At 39.2% G+C, this 22,842-nt stretch overlaps 1 protein-coding gene across 9 annotated transcripts in view; it reads left to right on the top strand.

Annotated features, from left to right (window-relative positions):
* Nucleotides 1-22,842, top strand: part of Slc20a2 (solute carrier family 20 member 2) — a 106,067-nt gene that overhangs the window by 20,969 nt on the left and 62,256 nt on the right. The window contains exon 1 of one of the 9 annotated variants that reach the window (XM_004855267.3): nucleotides 8,922-10,968. The exons of 6 other annotated variants lie outside the window; for them this stretch is intronic. The gene's annotated coding sequence lies outside the window, so the exon portion shown is untranslated. Of the gene's footprint in view, nucleotides 1-8,921; nucleotides 10,969-22,842 lie in introns of those variants that run through there. 2 more of the 9 variants (XM_087180406.1, XM_087180409.1) reach the window with 2 other exon arrangements.

The following is a 22,842-nucleotide window of genomic DNA, read 5'->3' as shown; positions in this document are numbered from 1 at the left end:
GCCGGGGATTTAGCTCAGTGGTTCTGCCACCTGTCTTGAAAGCGCAAGGTCCGAGTTCAATCCCCAGTACCAAAAAAAAAAAAAAAAAAGTTAATGATCTAGCCAAGACTTCTCCCTTGCCTGTGTCAATAGCCTGTAAACTAACATTCCTTACCTAATCTCTCTGCCTCTAATCTGCTGCTCACAGTTAACCACCTCAGTTTTTTAAAAATTCTGTAATACTGTCCTGCCTATACAATTGCATTGACCCCTGTTTCTGCGTGTACAATTCGTACCCTTGACCGCATACTCGACTAGAATTGTGGGAAGCTTTAAAAATTGGCCCATCTCAGGCCAGTTAATGAGATTAACAAGTACCAGGCATCAGCATTTTGCCTTAAAGTTTCTCAGGAGACTTTAACACATATCTAGAGTTGAGAGCCACAGGATGATGGGCAAACTCCTAAGCAAGGCATGTGTGAACCTCAGCAATCTCTCTCGTGAATCTGGTTTATTTTTCAATGTAATCTTCTGCCCTTTCTCCCACTCCTATGCCGTCTGCTATTCCCAGAATATGCTGCGTTGTGTTCTGTATCTGGGCCTTAGGCTTTCTCCATTGTTCTTCCTAGCATCCCCTTCACCTTTTATCTACCTGGACATTTCCCTCACAATACCTTCTCCCATGTCCCCAAGAAGTGCATCCCTTACTTTTATACCAACTTCCATTGTACAGTTTACTCTGTATTATAATTATTTATAGATCTGTTTTCCAGAGTATGCTGATCTCTTAGAAGCTAGGATCCTATTTATTTTACTTCTCTAGTCCTCTGCTTGAAGTTAGGGATCTCCCCAAGAGCCCAGCAGTTAGATAAGCAAGGATGAACATACTCCTCCCACTCAGGGCCCAGGGAATCTATGGAGTTGAGAGTATGAGTAAACATGATGACCCTTGATGTGGTCAGGAATGCTTGGAGAAGTTCTTTTCTCTTCTTTTGCTTTTTTATACTAGTGTACAAAGGAAAGATCAAAGTATATGAAAAATCAGTTTCTCATCTAGAACTAAGAAAGTAAAGACCAATTTTGAAAATATCCCCAAACATTGAATGTTGGTAAATACAACAGCATAAAGTCATGTCAAAACTGCCTCCTGTGTGTGACTCCTGAGAAGTTTCTGAGAGAGATGGAGAATCAGCCATTAGGTTGGTGGCAGCTGTTTGTTTAGCCCAGTGGATTACTCAGCTTAGTTACCGACTTAAAGATGCCCTTATATGGGCGGTCCTCTGACATATGTTTCTAATTTTGATCTCACCCCTGGCCTTTGTGTTGTAGCCACTGTCTAATCCTTCTCTTGGCTATTTTTAATAATTTTTTCCTTCATGTCCAAAATTATTCAACATATTCTAAAGAATTGTGATTTAAATGTGATTTATTCTTCCTGTTTTTTTCAGTGCCAGTGATTAGTTTAAGTTGGTTTTGTTGAGAGCACTTGCTTTATTTAGTAAATTATCTCAGAGAGTCTTTTGAATATTGTTTGAGGGATGTTCTGAGTTATTTATTTGCCCTTTACCTTAATTCTTTTTCCCAAACATCGACCAACATAAAACTCCTAGGAGAAGAGATGGCTTATTCAGAACTGACACAAAGAACAATGCAAATGAGCCTGATGTTGTGATTTGAGTATCCGTAGCTCTGATATACTGTGTGTGAACAAATGGAATACTCTGTCTAACCAGCTGTGAATTCCTTTAATAATCATGAATAAGAAGGACTAGGTTTTTCTTTTCACCATCAAAATGTTACTTACCCCTTTACATTTCCATCTATTTTATTAAAAAGAAGGTTTTTGTTTCCTCTTTGATTTTGATTCCTTATAGGAATCTGGCTCTGCCAAGTTTTCTTTTTCTTTCTTTCTTTTTTTTTTAAGTATGGTTTAAATGGGAGTCTCAACTTGGGAAAATAAAAAGGATAGTTTCAGTCATTTTTTTTCCAAAGAACATTTTTTGATAGTTCTGACTCAAAGAATTGGGAAATACACCCTTTCCTGGCAATTTGAGAGACAAGAATATAGTGTCAAGGAAAAAAGAAGCCAACTTGTACAATGAAAGCATTAAGATCTAAAATGGATAATTGTCTATTATTTCAGTCTACAATATTCTGGAACTGTTTGTCCACTACCCTTTTGTGAACCAGTGCCTGTGAGAAGGAGCTGGTCTCTGGTGTGTCTGAGAATGGCCTCTTGGGTTATTATAATTATTGGGTCATTATAGTTCTTAGAGCTGGGTTGTTGATCCTTCTGGGTTGAGGGTCAGAGTTTGCTTATTTCTGCTTTTATGAAAAATGAGGACTCCTTGGAGTACTTTTAGAAATGGAACACTTCATGCTCAAGGATGCAGTCGTGTAACATGTATCATCAGGAAGCCCAGGCAGTACTCCCTCTGGACACTGGACATCTAATTCTCATAGCCAAGTGCAGTTAGAACTCTCATGAATATTTCATGTCTTTAATTTGAAGTAGATTCTTAACTGCTTTCTCTAAAAGTGACCACTTCTCAGTTTATGTGGTTGGTAACAGATCGTATCCATTCACAGTGAAACTATTAAAAATTAGGAAATAAATTCTCAGTTGTATACCCTTCAAACAAATCTTACAAATTTCAAGTGGAGTAGCAAGAGGCATTGGAATATATTTGAATTACTGGTAGTAAAACTGATAATCTTGGGTTGTTCTCCCAAGGGCCAGCCTTAACCTGCAAATTTCCTGTCCACTTGAAGTGAGATAGCAGGGGCACCTTAAACCCAGAACCTCAAAGTAGATTCTCTGTCACTATAGTGTTCACCCGGGAATTTCCCGTCATTGTTACTTCAGCATATATGCTTATATACATATATACACAGAGAGGCATGTATATGTTTAAGAATATAATTTTTTAAATCTGTGTTGAGCACCATCCTGAATGCTTTATCTGCATTAAGTTGTTTTTATAACAGTCCTAGAAGGTAAATTCTTAATCCTCATTTTACAGATGGGCAGAGAGATTCTGTTAAATAACTGCCTACAATCTCAAAACTAATAATTGATGGAGCTAGGATTTGATTGATCCTAGCAGTATAATTCTACTTAAAGTGCTCTTCTTTAGCCCTCTTTTCCTTGGAATATCTTAACTTTCAAATTTAAAAATGTGAAAGCTGGGGATTTAGCCCAGTGGCACCGTGCCTGCCTTGAAAGCACAAGGTCCTGAGTTCAATCTCTGATACCAAAAAAAAAAAAATAGTGATAGACCTTACTCAAAAAGATGGTGAAACTGGGTATGGTGGCTCACATCCATAATACTAGCTACTCTGGAGGCAGAGGCAAGAGGACTGCAAATTCAAGCCCACTTGGGAAACTTAGTGACCTTATCTCAAAATTTAAAAAAATAAAACAAAAAAGGAGCTGGGCTTGTAGCTCAGTGGTAGAGCACCCTAGTACTGGGGGAGATGGGTGATGGTGAGTAATTTGAGACAGACTCTATTGCTTAGGAAGCATTGTGATTTAAATAAGGAGTAGTGCCTGGTACTTACGTAATGAGATGTAAAATATTTTGGGAAATCAGCTGTTTGTTAAGTTACTCAGAAGTTTTCCTATAATTGTTGAAGTGAGAAGTACACATTTGTGATGAGCAGTTGAGAATTAGCAACAAAATTTGATTTGTGATTAGGGAAAAACTAATTGCTATAATAGTATAAGTCGGATTATAGGAAAATATTACTGATTTAGACAGCAGAGTGTTTTTCAAGTGCTTTTATCAGGTTTTCTTGTTTCATTTTGGTCTAACTTGGTAACTATCTTTATTACTGCTACCTTAAAAACAGGCAGCTGAATTTAACATTTTGTTGCTAGATTCACATAATAAAATTGCAGTTAAAAGTATTTTCAAAGCCAATCCTGGTGGTACATTCATATAACCCCAGCACTTGGGAAGGCCGAGAGAGGAGAATCACAAGTCTGAGCCCAGCCTGGGCAACTTAGCAACTTACTTAGAGCCTGTCTCAAAATAAAGAAAGGGCTAGGGATGCTGCTCAGTGCAAGAGCCCTGGATTCAACCCCCAGTATTGGGGAAATTTTTCTTTTCAGGGATAGGGATTTGGCTTAATGGTAGCACACTTGCCTAGCTTATATGAAGCCCTGGGTTCCATCCTCAGAACTGAAAAAGAAATTTGTATTTTCGCTAATTTTTGAATTACTGTGTTTTTTGGGGGTTTTTTTGGTACCGGGGATCGAACTCGGGACCTTGCGCCTGCGAGGCAGGAGGCAGCACCAGTGAGCTAAATCCCCGGCGAATTACTGTGGTTTTAAATCTAGTGTTTGACTTTTTCCAAAATCTCCAATTACAGTACATTTAAGGTTTCTTGTTTTAAATTAGCTTGAAGACTAATAAATTACAGAAGTTCACATTGCACTTAATAAGCCTGTGTTTTTCTTTTTAAGGTGTCTCCATCACATAAGATATCCATGCTTATTTGTTTTGAGACTGAGGGCTGTGCCATGTCTATCTCCAGTGGTTTCAAGCCTAGAAAGAGAAAGGAAGAAGCCCCCAGTTTCAAAGTAGAGGAGGGACAGCCTCAGTTTTTAACTGAGTAGAGGCTGAGGTTGGAGGACATGGAAATATGTCTGAGCTCTGTGCTGTATTGCAAATATGTGAACTCAAGGCAAAAGAGAAAGAAGGGAAACTTTTAAATATATTTAGCACCTTCTACATACCAGGTAATGCTTTTGGTGATAAAACTGTATCTATTATATCTGTAGTCATATACAGCTAATGGTCTGTATCTTTCTTGTTGTGTGTTGCACAAACATAAGATTTTATTTTATTTTATTTTATTTTATTTTATTTTATTTTTGGTACCGGGATCGAACTCAGGTCCTTGCACATGCACAGCAGGCGGCGAAACCACTGAGCTAAATCCCCGGCCCAAGAATTTATTTTAAAAATGTTTATGCCAGATGCTGTTCTATGTGCCTAACAGATATAAACTTATCTGATTTTCATATTAACCCTATGAGGCATGTATATTACCTTTGTTTTAAAGATGATGAAACTGAAATACAAGTAACTAATTGCCCAAGGTTAACAGCTACAAAGTGATAAGATGAAATTTGAACCGAGGCAATATTGCTTTTGATCCTTTATTCTCATTGGATACTTCTTAGGCTAGATTTGGAGAAATCATGTAACTAACCAGTAGTCAAAAGCAGCTATTAAGTGATGGAGTTGAAATCTGAACCTAAGCTATTGGCCAGACATGCAGTGTAGCTTTCCTTGCTCTTTGTGTCTTCGCTCCTGTGTGATGTTCTTCCCACTCCTTTTGCTATTGAAAGGTGATCACCATGCAGAGGCTCAATTCAGATGATATTTCTTCCAGGGTACCTTTCTTTTTTGTGTGTGTGTGGTACTGGGGATCGAACTCAGGACTTTGTTGCTTGAAAAGCAGGCGGTGGCACCACTGAGCTAAATCCCCAGCCCCCAAGTAACTTTCTTGACTAAAACAACTGGAAATTACTTTCTTTTTTTAACATTCCCATTGGAATGAATTTTTTTTTTTTTTTTGGTACCAGGGATCCAACTTGGGTCCGTTGTGCTTGCGAGGCAGGCAGTGGAACCACTGAGCTAAATCCCCAGCCCTGGAATGAATTTTTAACCCTTTGAGTTGCTTACTAATGACTCCTTAATATATAACAAAATGTGTATCTATACTATCTGTCTCATATCAGATTATGACTCTTGAAGGCAGAGCTGTCATTTGTACCATTTTCTGCTGTGGTCACAGGTGTCTGCCATTCATAGAGAGCTTGCACTTGCCTAGGAGTTTCCAAGAAGCAGGAATCAGCTGTTTAACCAGTGTTTGTTAAATAGATAACTGATAATAGCGTGAAATTTCCCAGTAGAATTCTAGTATATTTTTTAACTGTATTAAAATAAGTATTCACACAATAGCAGTGATAATGTGCCTTTACTTTCATAATCTTAATATAAATCTTGTCATAAAATTATATTGAATTAGCTAATATGTTTTTAAAACAACTAACTTGAATAATTGGCTTACAAAAAGTAAATACTAAAGAGAAAGCTTTGTATTCTTCATAGGGTTCTCAGGTTATGTGTGTATGAAATGAATGATACTCTTGATTCATTTCTTTAGTGTAAAGACAGACTCAATAGCTATGGATTACACCAATGTGATCATTCTGAAAAATACAATGAATAGGAGGCATAATTTTAGCATTTAGACCTTAAAGTTGTGTGCACTAGTGAGCTTTTGCTGGAGAACTAACCACCTGGTACTAGTGCCTGAAAATAACAAGCATTTCAAATGTCCTGAGGTTCGGTAGGCCACCCACTGGTCCTGGTCTGTGCTAACCTAGGCACTGTCTGGACACCTTATGGCAGCTGGCAGGCTGAGTGGCCTGGGGGACCTCAGGAAGCTGCCCAGGGCAGCTTCACAGAGAAGTCTCAGGGTTCCAAAGATCAAGAGAGGAAAAGCCTCAAGGGGTAGCCCTTTTCAAGGCTGTAGATTATTTTGCTGTTGTCCTGGTGGCCAAGCCATACTCAGCATGAGAAGGGACTGCCTAAGGATAAGGATACAGGAAATATAGCGTCATTACTGCAGCAGACTACCAAGATACACAATTGGTATGAATTATTTAGTCAGTGCTCCAAATTCTAATTCAGTCTCGGGACCTGAGGAGATAGAATAGAGAAAAATTAAATAAGCTGTTGTGGTTATAGGGTTTTTAAAGCACTTACTGACCCCAGGTTTCCCCGAAATACTTAACAATAATTGGAAGTTCCTTTCAACTTTTTATTCTCTGAAGTTTTGAGCTGTAAAAGCAGGGAACCTTTAATCCTTGCTCAGAAAATAGTCTAAATTGGTCTTCAGTGAGTACCATGCTGATGTTAGCAGTGGTGTGATCATAGCAGCCACAGTCATTTATTCAGAGTGCTGGGTGCCAATGCTACCTGTCATCGTATTGGGTTCTCACGGTGTCCTTTGATGTCAGCATTATTGTCCCATTTTACAGATGAGGAACAAACAGAGGTCAGGAAAGCTCTGGAAGTCACATGACAAGCACTCCATTTTGACCCATCATCTTTCTGACTCCACAGCTGCCTTCCAAATAATTTCTTCCTTCATGGATTGGTATGATTTTTTTTTTATTAAGTGTTCATTTTTTGAAGACTACGAGTATATCATCCTCTGAAAAACTGAGAACTATGATGAAATCTGAATTTTGTTTCCCTACCCTATTACCTTCAGTAGTTTGGACCAAATCACCAGGTTAAATTTGAAGATGATAATTGTTATTTCCATGTGTAATTTTTAGGGATTTTGGAATATGTGATATCTCCATGATCTATCTATAACTCTTCTAAGTTTCCAAAATAATATGCAGAATATTCAGATATTCAAGAACCTGCATCTTATATTTCATCTGAAAACTGCCTTCATTTAAAACAAGAACTGTGCCTGGCTGTATGCTCCCTGGGCTCTACAATACCATATTGCACTAAAATGTAAGCTTGAAGGGATTCACCTTTCCTCTCTGTTCATAGCACCTAGCATCATAACTGGAACATACTAATACTGTTTCCATAACTAAACCCCACCCCTAGGAATGAAAACTTCCCTTCTTTTAGCTTATTTACCTTCTTTTCAGTCCTTTCTTTCCAAATGCCCCTCCCCTCACCCCAGTTGTGCAGTTTTCCATAGCTTTCCATTTCCTCCACTATCTGCTGCCAGGCTAGCCTCATGGCTCTTTCCTTTTTTGGATCACCCCCCCCCCCTTTTTGGTACCGGGAATCGAACTCAGGGACTCTTGCTTGCCAGGCAGATGCTGTCCCACTGAGCTACATTCCTGGCCCACAAACCCCTTTTCAATAAAGGTATGAAGGAAATTATCACTCCAGAAAATACACACAGTACATAGAGAACATTTTGCATGTCATTTCAGAAGAATCCAGTCTCTAGACTTTGAATCGATGAAGACAAAAACTAAACTTTTTTTCATCCTCACATGCCAGTGTCATTTTTGTTTACTGAGCATAAGAACATGAGCACACATCCACAGGTGTTTGTTGATGCAGTTGTAGAAAACTGTTGTCAGAAAGGTGTTTCCAGATGTGAGCTCTTTCATATGACAGTCATTACACCTGTGTGGTTACTGATATTTCAGATATGGATCATCCACATGGAGATGCCCTAGTCGCTAGATGTGCACTGGATCTAGCACATCTAGATTGGATGCATTGTTAAAATTGGATGTATTGTTAAAATTAATTTCATCTTTTGTTTTTTAAAAATGACTACTGAAGATTATATACATTGGCAATGTGTATCCAGGTTAATTCATTAGCATGAATTCATAAAGATAGTAATTTTTTATTTCCTGGATCTACAGATTGAATATCCCATAGATTACCACCCTCCCCTTGCACAGTGCTGCTTTTCCCTCCTCCCCATGCCAGAAATGGGTGAGAACAGATGGGAGGACTTTACCTTGCTTTTAATGGTACACATAGATTTTTTGTCTAGTATTGTAGTATGCCTACAACAAAGAAGAAGTTGGATCAAGTTATTTTCACTAATGAAAAGGAGGCAGCAAAGTGACTAATGTAGATTGGTGGCCACACTGGTTTTTTTGGAATGTTTTGGTTCTTGCATCTTGGAGCAGGTGTGGCTGCTGTTGAAAGAAACAGCAGAATCATACTCAGCATAGTTGACATATGAGAGACTGGAAAATTGCTCAATGTCTTCTGCCTTCAGTACATGTAATGGATGTGAGTTCCATCAGACACCAAATTGTTCTTCTCCAGTGCAAAATCCTGGCATAAATGAACTTCATATATTTGCTTTTTCTTACTTTCTCATTTAGGTAAAAAAAATAATGTTTTGGTTCATAGACTTCTGTATTGAACTATGCCATAACAGGATAAGAATAATTGTGTTAAAAGTAGCTTCACAGTGTTCTCTTTAGGCATTAAGAATTCCAGGGTAAGTTTGCTGTGGATTATTGAGAATAATTACATTAATCAGAGTGAGCTGTCTTTGATGAATGCTAATTTCCTTCCCTCAGCTTGGGTGGGAGTCCCCACTTCCAGGACTTGGGTAGAGTGACATAGAAGGATCAGACAGTTCCACCTCTACAAGTGGCCCTCAGTTCTGACTATAGCAGCCTAAATTTGGGCAGTGGAGGTGGGATATCAGCAGCCAGCTGTTTCTATAAACAACAGGAGGGGGACTGTGCTGGAGGACTCCAGCTTATGCCAACCAAAACCAGCCCATTTGCCACTTTTGGCATGCATGCCACAGATGGACAGTGCTTCACCTTTTAAGGACTGTGTCACAGAGTACCTGCCCACAGTAGAGAGGCAAAGAGTGATGTTAAGCCCCTGGAACTCAGACTTGGGATTTGGAAGTTTAGTAGAATAATTCTATTGAAATCTAACCTAGTATGTGACATTTTTGAGTTAAGAAAACAAACAGCTCTGAAAAGATCTATATGATTATAGCTAAATAGTTAATATGGAAGCCATGTCTTAGAGGGCTTAGGAGGGGGATAGAATAATTCAGTGTTGATTACAGTCATTGAATTATCTTATTTCAGTTTACTTATTTATTTAAAAAAACAAAAGGGAGGCTGCAACAATAAACAAAAAAGATGGAGTGACACATGCTTGTTATCCCAGCACTTGGGAGACTGAGGCAGGCTTATCAAGAGTTCGAGACCAGCCTATGCTATATCATCAGATTCTGCCTCAAAAAGTGACAGGAGATGTGGAAGATGACATCTTCTAGAGTTGTTTGGAGATTCACAAGGTTGGAGGTTCACAAGTTCTTTGATATCTTTCATAATATACCCAGTAAGAACAAAATATGTCGTTAGGATTGAAATGCCTAAAGCAAGCTTGTCTGAATCACTCTGAATAGATAAGAAGCGGTTCTGTGTCTTTATTCTAAGTAGTACTTATTCAGGGAATTTATAATTTTTAATGAATGTTTCATGTCCTGATTTTCTTTTAACTACCAGCTATGTCCTTGGAGTCTTTGTTAGTTTGAGCTTCAATATTCTGAGAGGATTGTCAGTCACCTGTAAAGAACAATTTTTTTTTCCAGTCTCAGCCAGCCAAGCTGCTAAATGCACTTCAGAATACTCCTTGCCAAAAAACAATGCCTTTTGCAAATATTTTGGGTGTTTGTTTTCAGTTGTGGTGTACTGGTGAATCTGTATCTTCATGGCGACTCCTTGGGAGGTGTAGAGAAGATGATTTCAGAGGCAAGTGACTGGTTGTAGATGGCTCTTCATCTGTAAGGAAAAGGCTTTTATGGAAGGGAGTTCATTGATAGACTGAGTGGTCTGTGTATTTGATGCCTGTTTAATTTCATATAGCATCGCGTCTGATCATACTGTTTAAGTAATCCCACCAAACATTCTTTTCCTCTGCTTTTCCTTGTGAAGAGCATACTGTACTGCCACCTTGTTGCCAAAGTTTTGCCTGATCTGAATGTGCTTAAAAAATGAAGCGATTGCCTGTTGCAAAAAAAAAAAGAGCCTATTCTTTCTCTTTGTCAGTACTTGCAAAACCAATTTAAAAGAAGTTAGTGTCATTGGACTGAATTCAGTAATGGGCATAATCATGATGCTATGTATTGTTCACCAGGGCACGCCCCTTGGCCACATCTCCCATTAAGAGGACACCGATGTTGTCCTAGTGAATAAATCCCAGCACACATGATGTAAATCAGCGTGTTCCTGCCTGCTGCTCGGCTGCAGTTAATTTTAGCCAGGGTTTGTTTTATGAGTTGTAAAACTGTTTACCGAGTAGAAGTTAGTAAGCTGAAATGTAACTTCTCAGCCTACTGTGATAGGATATTTTAGATTTCAGATTGTGTTTATGATCAGGAGAGCAGCCTGCTGAAGAACTGTGGTTCAGATTTCCTTTGAAACTCCTCGTAAGTACTGGGGGAATTTCAAAGACTTCTCCTTGTTCTTTGCACCTTGAATATTCCTAGTATGACTGTTACAGCAATTCTTTATCTCTTGGGCAAACTGGAAACCTTGGAGTTGATACTTTAGAGCTATCTAAGAACAGTGGCAAAGGATTTTTCTTTACTTGTGCTGCTGTGAGAAATTTGCCTTACTCAGTTTTCCCAGAGAGAGTATTTTATTCTTATTTTTATTTTTGAAAAAAACAATCTATAGATTATTACATATCTGTTAAAATGGCACCTATAAATACTGAAATGTTATATTGTGTCACTGGGCGTTATTTTCTATGGTAACCTAACTCTTGGGGAAAAAAATGTGACAAGTGAATTTCTGTTATGCTGGGCTCTTCAAGTTTATGCTGCACAAATAATAGAAGCATCAAATGTAATTTAGTTAAATGTATAGATGTTTTTATTTTTAAAGAAGATTTTGTACTTAAAAATAGACCCATATAATCCTAAAAAGAAGCTCTTTTTAAAAATTAATTTTGGAGGAAAATTTTAGAGAGTAATTTAAGACATCCTCTGGTTGAATTAGTTAACAAAATTATTCAAAGGCCATGAAAGTTTCTATTCTTAACTGCTCTTAATCCATGAGTTATTTTAATATTCAATATTTTAAATTAAGTTAGAATCACCTCGCTTAGTTTGAAGTGTGTTTGCATCCAGAGGAAACTGACTTCATGTTAAACAGCTTGCTTATAACACAGAACCAGGCAGGAACTTATCAGTTACTGAGTAAACTTTATCACCTCAAGGAATATTTGATTTTAATGAAACAATTGGGCTTCCATGTCTCCATCTGTGACCAGGGAGACAAGCCCTCAGGACTGTGAATGCCATTTTTCCATTTTGCAAAGCTTTAAAGACTTCTTTGTTCTTGTGTGTTGTCTGATTTTAAATACAAATGACATAAAGTGTCAACAATGAAAGGAAATGTTTTAGCGCTAAGTTAAGTAGGAAAAGAATGTAAGAAAGGAAAATAGAACTGAATTCTTCAACTATTTTTAGAAAAAGACTTTTTTGAAACTTAGTTTTTTCTTGAGCCGAGAGAAATTTATAGTCCAGATTAATTACAACAAAAAATTCTCTAATGTCATCTTCAGCAATAAAAGGAATTCTGTTACAGTGTATGCTTCATAATATATGCTTTATCCAAAGAATGTAACAGTTCTTGTTATTTGTTGGTAAGGTGCCATCAGAATCTCAGTGGAATGTTTTAAGAGTGTGTGATTGTTGTAAGTTTTCAAGCTAAAATTCATTTGATCAGTTATAGTTTTTAATGCTGCCTTAAAGAAAAGCTGATTAGAATTTGTCCATTTTTAAAGATTTTAACAGGTTTCTGTGAGTTTCTCTACTACTGTGATGTATGTATTTTCAGACAAGTTGCTAAAATGCTCATGAACACTTCCCGAGTGTTTGTTCTAATGATTTATGTACTGCAAGAGAGTAATCTGGGTACATGAAAGAAGAGATAGTTTCAGTTATGTAAGTGGGAGGGTTGGATTTGCCCATGTTTGCTGCTGCTGTAACTCTCGTCACTACTTCTCCTCTATACCCAATGAAGTGATACTGGTCGTGAGGGTTCCCATGGTGAGGGGACCTCTGCTGACTCTTTATGACCTAGGTGTGACGTATCACAGTGAGTGGGACTGGTGCTGTCACAGGTGGAGGAGCCCCATGCCAAGAGATGTGAGCAACCTGGGAACCTAAGCACAGAGCCCAGGAGCGCCCACCCGGCCCGTGTGCTGTGTGCACCTATATCAGGCCTCACTCTGGCCCTTGCAAGTCACCATGCTCACCTGTCCATCCTGTTAGAGCTGCTCTCACCAGTGCCTCTCATTCTACTCCTCTACCCTTTCACTGTTGAAAGATCTAGAGACTGACAGAATAGATGCTGAGTGCAGTAGATTTGTTTTATTGTTGTTGTATTCCAAGAGAATAATAGCCTCTGCCCTGAAGCTTTGAGGAAGTTTTTAGGGAAACAGAAAGAATCTTTCCTCAGGGTCCCCTTTCATCCTCCTGATTTTTTTCCCCTAGTGGCACTGAGAATTGAACCCAGGGAGTTAGGCACAGTTAGGCAAGTGCTGTACCACTGAGTCACATCCCCATCCCCCACGCGAGGTTTTCAGTAGATAGCATGTCTGCATGAAATGTAGGAAGTATATTATATAACAGGTTGCCTTTGGATTTGGAGCCAGTGCACAGCAATCACATCCCTAGGGTGTTTTCTTTCACAAGGAAATTTGGTAAAAGAGGCTATCCAGACTCAGCTGTGTTATCTGAAGTGAAAAGCAAAATGAGCAGGGAGATGCCCTCAGCTTTGCTGTCTCAGACAGAAGTATGTGATGACGGGATCAGACCGGGAGGAATGCTGATTTCCTTGGAAGTCTGGGGACCACTGTTACTATGCAGCATGTATTATGCATCCCTGGGACACATACAGTGCACAAAGAGAGCATAGTTCCTACTCGCAAAGAACTCATGTGCTGGAATTCAGCAGTGAAACACACAAACACAGAAACTGGGCCCCTGGGGAAAGAACAGGAGAAGGAGAAAAGGAAAGAAGATGGAGCTGAGCCGAAGTATTTTAGCTCATCATGGTGCCCCCCTCAAGGTGCTACTTCCCTTCCTCTTGCAGCAGTTAGGGAAGTCAAGGGGATGCGTGAGTGTCTGTCTCCATCCTGAGGGGAGACTCTGCAGTTTCACTTGCACTTGACATTGTTATTATGTGGAGAGGTGGACTTGACATAAAGGCCAGTAAACATAAAAAGCCACCTTCTCCATACATCTCTTATGATATTGAGGTAGGAATTTGAGTTCTGGAACCCTCTTCCCTCCTGAACTTAGCCCTGCACTGGCTTACAGTGCCTAGTCAACTGTTGAATTAGAAGGTCGGTGTTATTACTGTGGTTCCTCAAGGAGTCAGAAGAACATGACTCAGAAGGGGAGCTAATCAGGCAAGCCTGCATATTGGAGATTCATAAATGCAAGCTTGCTGCCTGTATCTGTGAATCACTCTTCTCCATGCCAACCTCAGCGAGTTTGACTGAGGCTCTGGGTCTAGTTCATGGCTCCACAACTAAAAGGAACTTGGAGAGGCCTCAACAAAGAACCTCAAAAAATGATTAAAGGGTTGGAAAATGATGCCTATAATAAGAGGTTAGAGAACTTCTATTATTTAGCCTGAGGGGGAAAAAATGACTGGGAGACTCTTGAATTGTTATTCCGGCATATGTGTGCCTTTGAACCAACTAGTATCTGTTTCTCTTCAGGATAGATGAGCCAAGTCCACTCAGGGTCAGGGTCAGGGCAGGGCAGCAGCTCCCGCTGTGGGAGCCTGTGTCCTTGGCATCACACTGAGTGGGCACTTGTGTGACACTCCGGTTCTCAGGCCAGGACCTCTTGTTGCAGAAATTGGAGGCAGAGGTGTCTGTGTTAAGAAGCCTCTACAGCAATTCTGATTCATGCTGTATTTCAGGGACCACTCAATATTAGGGAGAACTTAGGTGACAGAAATGTCAACTTTTTCCTGAAGTCATCGAAAACTGAGTTTATGTTTGTTTGCAATGTTTTCAATATCTCTGAAGTAAAGAGATAAGTGACCTCTCAAAGTCCCTTCTAGCCCTGACTTTGCTCTAGGTTTCTTTTTGTGGCTTGAAGAAGATTGATAATTAACCAGGGAAATTTTGCAATGACTTCTAAATTCAATAGTTAAGGCAGTACCCATTTTACTTTAAAAAAATTTTTTTTCTTTTTTGTGGTACTGGGTATGAAACACAAGGCCTCACATATGCTAGGCAAGTGTTCTACCAGTGAGCTACATGCCAAGCCCCGACAGTACCCATTCTAAAGGAAAGAACGAATGAGACAATGTGAGAGTAGTAATACTATCAGATATAGTCTACTGTGCTTCAGTAGTGTTAGTAAATAAACCTCTGTTTGACTGTTTACAGCCACTTGAAGGGACTATTGAGCAGAGGTGGCATGTAGTCAAGATAGAGATTCCCTTGGCATTACCTTGTGATCACTTTATGTCACAGACTGCTGGCTACCTTGGTCACCATCTTTATGAAGCCCATTTCAGAGAGGAAGCTATGGGAAAGTTTGGTTCTCCACTTATCCAACTCTGTCACTTCCTCTGGAGAAGAATTGGTGGGCATGCTCTTCCTCATCCCAATGTGACAGGCTAGAAGCAGGGCACCGTGGAGGACCTGCAAAGATACCCATGCAGGTGCAGTGCACCATCAGGTGTGGAGGCTCCCCTGGAGCTGTGTTCCCTGGAAGGTTGTTTTTCCACAGCACATAGGTCAGTGGAGCACAGGGGAGGCACTTGATCCCAAGTCCATGACGGATGACAGTTGAAATTTCCATGGCCACAGGTTACCTGCCCTCTCCCAAGTCATGAGTAGTCTAGACTCAGGCAGGGAGCAGTTCTTACCCTTCCCAATCAAAATAGTTAACTCCTGAGCGTTCGGGTTCACACTTTACTTGCATGTCTTTTGAATGCATTTTAAGTTAGTTACATCTTTGCCCTTTTATATTTTCTTTTGTGCTTTTGAGAGAATTGTCTTGTGTTGAAGAGAGTGTGTCTATTTGTGATACTTTGTATACCATTTAGTACAATACAAGCTTTCTGTAACCATCTTGAAAAAATGGCTCTCTGAGGATGTGTTTTGCCAGTATTATTTAAAGTGTCACACAAGTAACACATTGTGGTGTCCAGAAAATCATGCTCTCCCTTAGCCAGGGAATTGTGGCCCTAATGTTGTAGCACTTGAAAATAAGCTAGGTGGAATCCTTGGCTTTTGTAGCTACATAGTTATATGTTTGCAGAGTATGAAAAAGTCCTTGGAGTGAGAAAAGCTGGGTGCTAGGAATCCAGCTCTCTCTCCATTTGGCCTAGTTGGGGCCATGAAGGGGCAAGCGTATGCACTGTTGTTCTTACGCAGGCTTTGGATCGTGTTTAAAAACTGACCTCTTACACGTCAAGCTGCATTTTAGTTTTACATCTGTGTCTCTTTTCAGAAAATATGAGACTCTGGAACCAGTTGCACCCTACAATAGGTATCCAGAGGGCATAGAGAGCTGATTAATTTATACAGAAGATTGAAATTTTTAAAATTTTTGCATCATATTCATATATGTACCTAGAAAAACTGAAGGATAAGAATTTGAAGAGAACACATATCATCATGTTCCATTGTTACAGGTGTTCCAAACATGGGTCAGTAGGCATCGAAGGGTCGACACCCTGAATGAGTCTCCAAATACAGTTTCTTCAAAACCTGTGGACTCTCAATAACTGTATAACCAACAGGAAAAATTCCAAGTGTCTTGTCTGTTATGTTCTTAGTGACAGTAGTGGCAGAGAGAGACAGGTAGCTCCGCAGCAGAGAACACTTAGCGTGTGCATGGCCGTGGGTTCATTCCCCAGCAAACACCCCAAAAAGGCTATGTTCATTTCTGTACAGAGAAATGTCACTCTTTTTTAGGCATTCTTTTTTGGTATTTCTTCCTTGGAAAAATGAAGTTGTTTCTCAAATCAGTTTTAGAGTTAGTTCACATATGTGCCATTAAAAACAAAAGTTGCTAAGTGGTTTGGGATAAACTTTGTCTCTTATCATTGTTCAGTCAAAACAATTAGACTTGAAATGGTAGAAGACAAAAAGCCTTTTACTTATTATTTGACTACACAAGAGTCACTGATCCAGTAATTCAATAAAATATACCCAGAAACAACTAATAATGTACTGGTTAAATAATGTACAGTGTTTCCCTATAATGCAACATTATGTAGCCATTTAAAATGATGCTGTTAGGTGTATATTGAGTAGACTAGCAGGTTTATAAATACATACTATCTTGTATTTATGACCCTATTTATAAAGGGGGTACAATATGTTTATGTACATTTTAAAAAGAATGCTATGGCCACCTACCTCGCAAGCAGAAGGTCCCAAGTTCAATCCCCAGTACAAAAAAAAAAAAAAGAATGTTATGCCCCAAATATAAGCATTAGTTACCAGTAGGAAATGATTTATGATTTTCTCCCTTCTTTTTAGGTACCTGCATGTTAAATTATTTCTTCAATGAGCACATATTACTTATGTAAAAATGAAAAACTTTCTTTTTACATAGAATTATTTTTCTTTGTGTTTATATTAACTGTTTTATTTATTTATTTATTTATTTATTTATTTATTTATTTATTTTGGCCCTCTCAGAGGCTTACACAAATAATGCTGAGCCCAACTGATAAAACTAGAACATTATACTAAAACGTTAATAGTGATTGTTTTGGAGTAGTAGGCTAGGACTATTTTGCCTTTCTATTTTGCTATACGTACCATTTTTTTATATGTACACATACTACTTTTATAAGGAAAATTTAGACCTGTTTTTATGGTGGCAGAGACTTCTTGGGAAGAGGTTCACCCACTGTTGTGTGGCAGTGATTGATAAAGGTCAGTTCTCTCAATCTGTGTAGCACTACAGGCAGCCAGCAAGAGTACTCTTTCCCCTGCCTTGTTGCTAAATGAACTTCAGTCTCATCTCAAGTTGGCCAAAATGTCAGGTTCAGTTTAATTTGGAGAGCAAGGAAGATAGCTAGGATTCAACATATTTTTAAAATAGTATTTCTGGTGTTAGGGTATACATTTAAATTTGGTAAAGGACCGTAGTTTTGGATCTTAAGTTCAAAATGGTGAATGGTAGAGCCGTATTCGTAGTCCTCAGGGAATATCTTGAGTGACAGTGATGGGGAGGATGGAAAGAACAAGTCACCAGCTGGTATTTTCAGAGTAGTTAATCTTTACGGTATCACCATGTATCTCACCAGTGTGTACTAAAAATGGTAGCACTTTAAGAGAGTCCTGGCTTTCTCCATTATTACTGCCAAATGCTGCTAGGATGTTGTGACCTTAATCAGGAGGTCATTTGGGGTAACTGTTTTGGTACTGGGGGTTTAGTGAAATCTGGATCAAAAACAGTAGCCCTAATTCCAACCAGTTTCATATGATGAATATGAGAGCAAAGACTCTGGATAGTTGTTTAAAGGGTCTCTGAAATGTGTTCCTCCCCTGTGCCTGGGGGAAGTGGAATCTGTCATCAGGTCCAAGTTGAGGACAGAGGTTTAGACTGAGACTGAACTGAATCCACCTTCAGCATCACTAATACCTTATGGTTTAAAACCAAAGTGCTTTGAGAAGCTAAAAGTTCTCTAGGGTCTTGTACAACCCTGTTTCTTTTCTAGCCTCTGGTCCTGAACCTTTGTTACTCACAGATGAGTGTTTCCTGAAACCAGAAAGCTCATGTTTTGAGTTTCCTCGGCCCCCTTCTTCATCCTTACAAGGAGCAACTCTTTTCTTTCTCACCTTTCTTCCTTATCATCTTGCCTCTTTCCCCAGAAGTGACACAGTAGGAGTGATTAGGTAATTCTCCCCTACTATTGCCTCTGGGAAGTGGGGATTCAAGTCCTGAGGAATTCAGTGGACAGGATTGTTCCCAGTGAGCATCACATTAGGATGATTCCTAGGACACCTGTGTGCCTGGCTGTCCACACTCTCAACAGAGTGGTATCTAGGGCCTGTGCAGCTGCCTGAGCCCAGGTCTGTGAGACTTCACTCGGAGGAGTGAGAAGGCCGCTGAAATTTGATTAATAGAATTATTTGAAAGTTGAGTGGCTCAAAGAAAGAAAGAAAACATCTTACTTCTTTAACAGGGATAAAGTAGATAAAAATATTTTTGAAGACTGTAGATGAAGTTAGAGAAGGCAAAAACTGTCTGTTGTCAAGGGAAAGAGGCCAGCTTTCCTAAAAGGAAGAGAACGACTCTTAGTTTGAAGATCTGGAGTGAGCTCATTTTCTTCCTTCTTGTTTTTGTTTTTGCTGTTGTTTGTTCATTTGTCTTTGTTTTTGCTATTACTCTGAAGACTAAAGCAAATGAGCTCATGCATTATAAAGGCTTTTAAAAAAGTGATTGCACTCAATGTGGCTTGAAATTAAAGTGACAGCTGGAGCAGGAAGAGAAGATGGCTGGGATGTCCTGTCGCTTCTGCCTCGCCTGCTGGACAGAATAGAGCACCCCTGGGGACTTGGAGGAGAGCTTCCAGCCACATGCCTCTTTCTGTCAGGCCTGATTGTGCTGTTTGTTTGGGTTTCCCTGTCCTTTAAGCCCCAGTGTCTTCTGGGTCTGTCAGACTTGTCAGGAACAATTAAATAAACCCAGAATTTTTACTTGAAGAGAGATGACACAAAGTCTCATTTAGAAAAAACTTTGCTTGATCAGGTATGAAAGCTTGACATTATCATATCACTCTAAGTACTGTATTAGAATGATATTTTAAAGCTTATTTTTATTGTGTTCTGAGAAGGCAGAGAAATATTTTATTTTCTTAACAAGTAGTCAACTTTTAGGAACTCCAGCCATCATACTAGCTCTACCTGTGGAAGAACAGTACAAGTGTAAAAGTATCTTTTACTACAGGCAAATATTTGTCACTTTTTAATTTACACATTTTCCCATGTATGTGTGTAAATTGCATATACACAGATTTTTATGACCACCACAGACAAGATACAGAATAATTCCGACTCCCTCAAAATGCCCAGCACTACCCTTGTATGAAGTCACCCCCCCAACCTCACCCCGAACCCATCACTCCCTGGGCTGTGAAGGTGATCTCCAAGCCACACACAGGCTAGCAAGTGTGAAACAGCATTGCTGGGAGGCAAACCTTTACTAAGATGCAGCTCATGCTGCCCACGGTTCATCCCCAGCAAGCCAAACTATGAAAGATGAAACAAAGGGGAAAAGTCTGAGCAGGGAAAATAAATGTCACAAAAATCAGTTCAGCCAGATACCCAAAAACCTGAATAACAGAATTCTGGGTGGCAGGGGTATCTGTCACCAGAGCTGCTACAGCCAGTACATTATTTAAAATAGCCAGTTTTCAACATCAATATCTAAATCTGTATGAAAGGTATAAAGGAACTGATTACTGTGACACAAGGACTGGGGGAGGCAATAGAGACACTTTTTGAGGGACACCAGCTATTGAACTTTGCAGATGATTTTTAATTAGCTGTGTGTTTAAAGAGTAAGGAAACTATACTCAAGGGATTAAAAGAAGGTAGGGTGGCAGTGACTTGTCCAACAGAGAATATTCATAAAGAAATACAAATTATTTTTAAAAGAACCTGGAGATATGACACCAAAAGCATCAACAACAAAAGTAAAAATATTGAACTAAATCAGATTTTAAAACTTCTGCTCAAAAAAGTCAGACCCCTAAATTTAAAGACCCAATCCAAAAATGGGCATCTGAAATGAAAAGACACTCCTCATATGAAGAATTAGAAACAGTAAATAAATATATGAAAAAATGTTCAACATCACTGGTCATTCGTGAAATGCAAATTAAAACAATGCTGAGATTCCGTCTCACTCCAGAAAAGATGGCTGCTATCAAGAAATCAACCAACAACAAATACTGGTCGGGCTGTGGGGAAAAAGGAACCCTTCTCCACTATTGGTGGGAGTGCAGACTGGTGCAACCACTGTGGGAATCAGTGTGGAAATTACTCAAAGAACTAGGACTAGAGGTTTCATTTGACCAGCTATTCCCCTTCTTCGTATCTTCCTGAAAGAATTAAAAACATCATACCACAGTGATATATGCACACCCATGTATATAGCGGCACAGTTTGTAATAGCTAAATCTTGGAAACAGCCCAAATGCCTGTCGGTCGACAAGTGGATAAAGAGGATTTGGTTTTTTTAGTACAATGGAGTACTACTCTGCCATAAAGAAGGGTGAGCTTCAGACATTTATAGCTAAATGGATGGACCTTGAGACCATACTCTTAAGTAAGTATGTCCAGTAAACATGGACACACATGTTTAAAAACCTCATTGATTCTCTGGTGTGAGAAACCAAAAGTGGGAATAAGGACTAAAATGTATACTAGATATTGGAAAATGGGAAGAAAATGTTCAAATAGGAAGGGGAACAAGGGAGGAGGGAGGGAGAAAGGAAGGAAGGGACAAGAAAAAAAAGTGAAAATAGAAGGAAACAAAGCTTTTGTACATAGGAGGGGAGGGGTATAAGGAGGGAAATGGGAAATTTATTTTTTTAAAAACTTCTGTACACAAGAGGACACAGTAAAGTACAAAAAATGGGAGAGACTATCTGCAAATCATGTATCTGATAAGAGGTTAGGATCTAGAATATATAAAGAGCTCCTATAGTTCCACAATAATTTTTAAATCCCTGCTTTTAAAAGGTTCAAAGGTCTTGAATAGGTACCTCTCTGGATAGGATAACAAGCAAAGTTTTGTAAGTACCAACCCTATTCTTTTGAGCCTCAGAAATAATTAGAAGAAAATTAGCAAATAAATATGTAAGAACCAAGATATCTGTTTACATCCATGATTCCATTTTAAACTGTGGCTGAAAGGAAAGTATTTCCCTAATATAGCTCTTGGAACTGGGCCAGACAGCCCAACATGGGAGGGCACAGAACTGGAACAAGTGATCCTGGGTTTGCCAGCTGATAGAAGTTTCATATGTTAAGTGATGTGATCATGAAAATCAATCTAATTTTGGTTATCAGAAAAAAGAAAAACCCTAGGGCCCGGGGGATCTACCTCTGATGCATAGAGAAAGGAGGAAATGTTAAGAAGCCTCTCTGTTTCATTAGAGTGGTAATAAGTGTCTAAACCCAGCTGTTCATTCTTGTCCCTTGCTTTCAAGCAGCACCATACATAACACTCAGGCAGGATGGTAATCTGACTTGAAAACCTCTATCACAGGTGACCCTACACTTTCCTGGGCACTCACTTCATTGTGCAGTCCATCCAGTTATAATCCTTTCCCTTTTCCTCCTGTCCAAGAGCAGTTTTTCTTGATCCTGGAAAGTTTGCTTTCTTATGCTGCATCCTCAGATTTGAGTGGCCAATATGTACACATAAGATGTGATGGAGAAATATAGTGAATATTTAAAATTTTAAAAAGTTTTTACAGTAAGTGACATGTTGCCATTAATCCCCTTCAAAATCCTCCCCCTCGGGCCTGGGATTTAGCTCCGTGGTTTCTCACAAGCCTGCCTCACAAGCGCAGGGACCCGAGTTCAATCCCTGGTACCAAAAAAAAAAAATCCAACCCCCTCACTTCAAACACACTTGGCCCATTGTTTCTTCCGCTTTTTAAAGCAGTTCTAGAAGTCCTGTTTCACAAGCTTATTTTATTACACTGTGGTGGCTGCCTTGACGTCTTGAATGGGTTCAGAACATTTACCTGTAATGATTATTTTAACTGGGGAAGAGTCAGAAGTCTCACAGTACCAGATCTTGTGAACAAAGTGGATGAGGACACCATGTTTTTATGAGCCTGCCTTTCCATTGGATGGCACTTAGGGGCAGTATTCAATGTACTTTTTTTTGCGGTGCCGGGGATCAAACTCAGGACCTTGTGTTTGCAAGGCAGGCGCAGTGCCACTAAGCTAAATTCCTGGCCCTTCAATGTAGCTTTTTATTCTCCCTCATAAAGACATCCATGAAAGAGGACTTCCAGAACTGCTTCAGAATGTGGCAGGAACAATGGGATAGGTATATTTGAAGGAAGGGGGAGTATTTGAGAAGGATTAGTAGCAATGTGTCTTTTTCTGTAATAATTTTTTATTTAAATATTCATGGTATATCTTTAGCGCCCTCTGTATTTTCTTATGATAACATTTTCATGGATCATTGAATTATAAATTTAAAATGAAACTACTAAATAAAAACATAGCCCACCATATAATCATTCTCATTCCACTCCAATATCTCCAAGAAAAT

The sequence above is a fragment of the Heterocephalus glaber genome, unplaced genomic scaffold, assembly GCF_053883595.1.
Source record: "Heterocephalus glaber isolate CG9 unplaced genomic scaffold, H.glaber_assembly_v1.0 deba00001461, whole genome shotgun sequence".
Taxonomy (NCBI): Eukaryota; Metazoa; Chordata; class Mammalia; order Rodentia; family Bathyergidae; genus Heterocephalus; species Heterocephalus glaber.
The sequence above is the reverse complement of the archived record's forward strand: the minus strand, read 5'-3'. Positions and strand labels throughout refer to the sequence as shown.